This window comes from Tachypleus tridentatus, chromosome 10 (genome assembly GCF_004210375.1).
Source record: "Tachypleus tridentatus isolate NWPU-2018 chromosome 10, ASM421037v1, whole genome shotgun sequence".
Taxonomy (NCBI): domain Eukaryota; kingdom Metazoa; phylum Arthropoda; class Merostomata; order Xiphosura; family Limulidae; genus Tachypleus; species Tachypleus tridentatus.
Window position 1 is genome coordinate 30,256,693 of NC_134834.1, and position 6,000 is coordinate 30,262,692.

Genomic DNA, 6,000 nt, shown 5'->3' on the forward strand with positions numbered 1-6,000 from the left:
AACTCTAGAGGTGTACCTTCTGTTCTTTCGAAATTCTACATCAACGAACATTATCGAATTTCACAAAACTTGCAAAAACCTTGGAGTTAAAATATCACCAACAATTCCATTGTGGATTTTTATTTGTTGCACAATTAAAACGAAAAGTACCACGTGCAATTCAAATCAGGTTTAAATTTTAAGCAACATAATCTATCGTGTTAAACTGCTATTCTTTACCTCATGTGAACTTAAAGTATCATTAGTATTACGGGAACAGTTGATAGTCATTTATCACAAGTAAATTAAGTCATGCACTGACGAATAAATGATATATCGAATTTCGTCATATATTCAGAAGATCAACTGTACGCAGCTGTAATTGCCATGTCCATTAGAACAAGTAAAACAAATCACATACTATAACAACAAAAGTCGAATATTGCATATGTCCTCACGTTCTTTTTGGACATAACGCCATGACTGATCTATTGAGAAGAAACTGACTGATTTATTGACAAGAAACTCATGTGTGCCTAAGATGGTACAGCTGAGTCCCAGTGGCACAGCGGCAAGTCTGCGGACTTACACCGAGATCAACCGGGTTTCGACATCACTAGTAGGCATAGCAGAGATAGTCCATTCTGTAGCTTTGTGCTTAACTTCAAACAAGGGCCTGGCATGGACAGGTGGTTAAGGCGCTCGACTCGTAATCCGAGGGTCGCAGGTTCGAATCCCCGTCACACCAAACGTGTTTACCCTTTCAGCCGTGGGGGCGTTATAATGTGACGGTCAGTCCCACTATTCGTTGGTAAAAGAGTAGTTTAAGAGTTGGCGGTAGATGGTGATGATTAGTTGCCTTTCCCCTAGTTTTACACTACTAAATTAGGGACGGCTAGCGCAGATAGTCCTCGTGTAGGTTTGCGCGAAATTAAAAAAACAAACAAATTTCATTCAAACAACCATGGTAAAGCTAACTCCACATTCGATACTTTAAAAACATATAGAGTGTTTTGTCTTTCAAAATAGGTGACTAAAAAATTATTATTTTCTTCCTTATGAACGTCTAATCCTGACGAAGCATGATTACACTCGCTTATATTTATTATAAGAAAACAGTTTCAGGCTTAGTGTTCTTAAACTTAATAATTTTCGTACAATCCCTAGCGTTTTTTCTTGAGAATAAGATGTGCATGAGAGTATTTCAACCTTATTATATGTCTTATAACATAGAGTTGTACGTCAGCTAGTTTAATGAGCTTTGGTACTGAGCGAAACGTGTCGTTGACAATGGATATGGCGGAAATAGTGTTGTTGAAATCCCGTTACATACTCTTCGTCTTAGAAAAAACCTAAAGGGACAGAACAAAGAATGTTGTGTTAAGAAAAGTTTATTAAACTTGAAAATTTCATCTAAAGATTTATTTTAAAGACTTACTTTGGTGTTTGCTCATGTGCAAATCTAAAGTGGCATATGTTAAAAATGTTTACCACAGAAAATTGAATCACAAGTTTGTATTCTGATCACAAGATTTACGATTTGTTCTTAACAACTAAGAGTGTGAATGATATTTACGTTTTATCCTGATCTGATTTTCCTGTTTATTTTCGTACTTCAAGCAGTTAATTACAAGTTATTTCTGTATACCTTGAGTTACGTTCTGAGTTTCTGTTCATCTGTTTTAATCAAGTATTTTTAATCACGGAGAGAGTATCAGACAAGTTTTCTTGCATTTTTTAAGAATATTTATGCAAAACTACTCGAGGATTAACTGTGCTAACTGTCTCTAGTCAATAGCACCCACTGCCAACAAATGGAGTACTTTAATCGTATAGTGCTATTTGACAGTCACTATTGTAACGCAAAGAGCAGAGTGCTTATTTACGGTTACGGAATACTAGCATGGACCTGAATTTACAGTTCTGCATACCAGACAACAGAATGATTTTGTTTAAGTCACTCATAACTACAAAATGACGGGAAAGTAGTTTTACGAAATTTTGTCTTTTTCTCCTCACGAATGAAACGCTTTAGGTTATATATCTTGTGTTATTTTTATTACCTCCTAAACGAGGATTTATTTGGTATTGTTTTGGTATCACGTTTTGGAATTTTATTCGCTTTATCATTAGAATTTGTCAGTTAAAAAGAATTATTATTTTGTAATCATTTAAGAGTAATGCTTTTAGATGTTGTGAGTCAATTAAGAAAAAAATATGATTTCAATGGGATAAAAAATCTTGAAGATTTGTCTTATCCTATCGAAGCAACAAAAATAAACCCTCAAAAAATCAACAACTTTAAAACACGAAATGTCTCAGTTAGTCATGACGACATCAGCTTGTCACGTAGAGTATTTCATTACGGGATCAAGCCGCTAAATGAAATATTTCATGTCACGTCTCCAGAATACATGAGAGTTCTAGTTACCTAGAATTCCACGCCTTGCGGCAAACTGCGAGATAATATCGTTTGTTGAGGGTGCCAAAAAATGGATGATGGAAACAGAGAGATGAAGGGACGGTTTCTAGTTACACGTTTTGGTTTCAGCGTGGGGAGTGTCAGCATTCTTTCGTGTAATATATTAGATAAGCAGCGTGCAAAACTCTCGAGCCCCTAACGAACCTGATTAACTAAAATTCAGCAGGTAACCTAACATGGAAGGTAACTTTACACCTTGTGGTTCAAATAAAAACAGTTTTTGATTTACAGTCTCGGTTGAATGTTTTTTTTTCCTTTAAAGGAATCTCGAATTACCTAAATAGGTGTTTGTTATCGCTAAATTTTCGTCAACTACGCCCCTCCCCGTACCCCTTTTGTTATCCTTCCAGCTGCAGAAAGACCACAGCTTATCATGAATATACACGTTCGCTTGAGAACCGCGGGCGAAGAACGAAATATACACTATTACGTGAAATTTCGTTACGTCTTTGGTTAACTATTGGCAAATTGCATTCGCGATGAGGGCGCGAGAACATTTTTTGTTATCGTTTGGGTTAGCAATACGTTTGCTGACTTACAATACTAAATCCGGGGCTCGATTCTTCGTAGCGGACAGTGCACAATAACTGTTTAGGTTTGTGCTAAAAAACTACAACGATTTTTATATGTTTATAGGTTTGATTTGGAATTTCGAGCAAAATTGCAGTGAAAGACCAGAAGAAGAGAAGCTAGTTATTAACAACCACCGCCAACTGTGAGGCTACTCTTTTACCAATCTACAGTGGGATTGATTGTAATTTTATAACGTCCCACCTGCCGGCTGAAAGGACGATCATGTTTGGTGTGACGGGGATACGAACGATCGACCCTCAGAATGCGAGTGAAGTGCCCTAACCTCTTGACCATGCCGGATCATGCTTACAGATATTTGATACTGAAACTTTAGACCCTCGACCCGAACATTCACGTATGTGATGCGTGGGCTAAACAGCCAGATTAAAGGCCCCATAATGTTCAGACATATCCATCTTTAAATTAGAACTGTTGGTCAGAGGAAAAACAACCTGTCAGCAGCACCCGCCGTCCACTTGGCTAATCTTAATCGAATAGAGAGATCTATTGTCAGTTATAATGCTTCCTCAACTTCTGAAAGTATGGAACGCGTTCATCGGTTCGAACCTTTGGGTCCGTAGGCCAGTAAATAGCCATTAGGCCCACACAATTAACATGTACATTTGAAAAGTGTTTAAAGGATAATATTTTTCTCATGACAATAGAAAAAACAGTGTCTTTACTTGCATCCTCTGAAATCCTTAGATAATCTCACTATAAATAATCATAAAACATTACTGTATTTGTTTCATAAAACTTACGAGATTTTAAAATGTAACTTCATTTTAAATGAAATTTATAATCAATTAGATGTGAAATTTACTTAAAGTTCTAAATAAAAACAAGTGCGAAGTAAGAAATTCTCAATGACATGTAAATAAAGAGCTTGTATATATTATATAAAAATAACTCGGGAGCCTCACCACATTGTTATAGTCTATGACATCACGTCTAGTCATGCTCTGACTAACGATTGTGCATCTTGACAATAGCCCTGTAACGTAGTTTCCAGTAGGCTCCTTTATAAGGTTGTCACGTTAAAGGAACATCAATTTTCCTTGCATTTCTTCCATAGTTTATGAGGACGATGGCTTTCAAGAAGCATCCGTTTTGACTATCCAGAAAGTGACCTGCATCAAATCCGTGGTAAGCAAAGTGCGGCGTTTTGTCACAGAACAGTCACAAAAGTCTTTCACATGTTCTAAGCAGTTGTATAGAACATAGTTAAAAAGGATTTTTGTCTGGAAAAATCGAAGAAAGTCACATGTACACAAACTACCTCAACGATGATTCCTTTCAACTGTCGCATACCTCAAACACTTGGAAATGAAATAGTATTCATCCTGGTTCACCAGTTTTTTTGTTTTTTTTTAAGAAATGAGAAAATTAATTAAAAAAATTAATGATTAATGTTAAATGGGGTTACAACAACTGAATATGACTTGTAGCATCATACGATCTATCGATCTGATATTTAAAATTGTTTTAATATAAAGTTTGTTTGTTTTGAATTTCGCACAAAGCTACTCGAGGGCTATCTGTGCTAGCCGTCCCTAATTTAGCAGTGTAAGACTAAAGGGAAGGCAGCTAGTCATCACCACCCACCGCCAACTCTTGGGCTACTCATTTACCAATGAATAGTGGGATTGACCGTTACATTATAACGCCCTTACGGCTGAAAGGACAAGAATATTTGGTGCGATGCGGATTCGAACCCGCGACTCTCGGATTATGAGTCGAACGCCTTAACACACTTGGCCATGCCGGGCCCTTAATATAAAGTACTAAACCCTGTATATGTCGTAAAACACCGCTGTCAAAATTCTTAGACCGTCGTTTCTTTATATTTTCAAACTTAATAAAACAAGATTCGAGTCGTCAGCATGTTACCAACTAAAACGTTTAGTGAAATTTTGTATGTACGATTAAGAATTTAAAAGTTTTGTAGTTTTGTTTTTGTACTTTGAGCTCAGGATAGATTGTTTGTTTGCTTGAATTTCGCGCAGAGCTACACGAAGGTTGTCTGCGCTAGCCGTCCCTAATTTAGCAGTGTAAGACTAGAGGAATGGCAGATAGTCATCACCACCCATCGCAAACTCTTGAGCTACTCTTTCACCAACGAATAGTGGGATTGAGCGTCACATTATAACGCCCCCATGGCTGATAGGGCGAGCATGTTTGGTGTGAATGGAATTCGAACCCGCGATCCACGGATTACGAGTCGAATGTCTTAACCACCTGGCTATGCCGGGCCGCTTAGGATAGAGAAATATATTAAGTGATTGACAGCTCCTTATTATAACGAATTAAACCAAAAACACTTTGGGTATGAAATAAAAATGTATGTCCCAAAAAAATATATTATTGTGCTACTTATAGGAAAAAAATCAAAATTGGCGGCTAAATATTTATACTAATGATAAGAATCAAATATCCATTCATTGGTGAGCTAGGGGTATAATGGTTGGTAAAGCAAAATAAACAAACTAACTAATAAATGTATATCTGTTGTAGAATTCCTGTCAGTATTATAATTGTAACTACCAGTTTGGTCGCCAATTCTGATATAATTCCTTTATGTTGTACACTCAAATCTTTTTTTTTTCTCACGCTTAAGATGTTTTTTGACCAGATATTATGCCTTTTTGTCAATACACCAACAAACATGGCGTAGATCTTGGGGGGATGGAGGGTATACATCCCCCTTCATTTTAGGTGGGGGTTATGGTGTATACAATCATCCCCTCTACAGTTTGGTCTGTTGAATTGTTTTATTGCATCACAGGCCTACAAATTGTGTTTGTTATTGTGATTCTTGTGTTCTTACCAATCGATTTACATAATTAGGCCTATATGTAGGTTTGTTCAGTAGCCGAAATGTACATCTTTAATATACGAGGGCTGGTCAAAAAATACGCGGACTGTTTGAATTGCGCGGCTCCAGTTGGTTCCAGGGGAATCAGCTT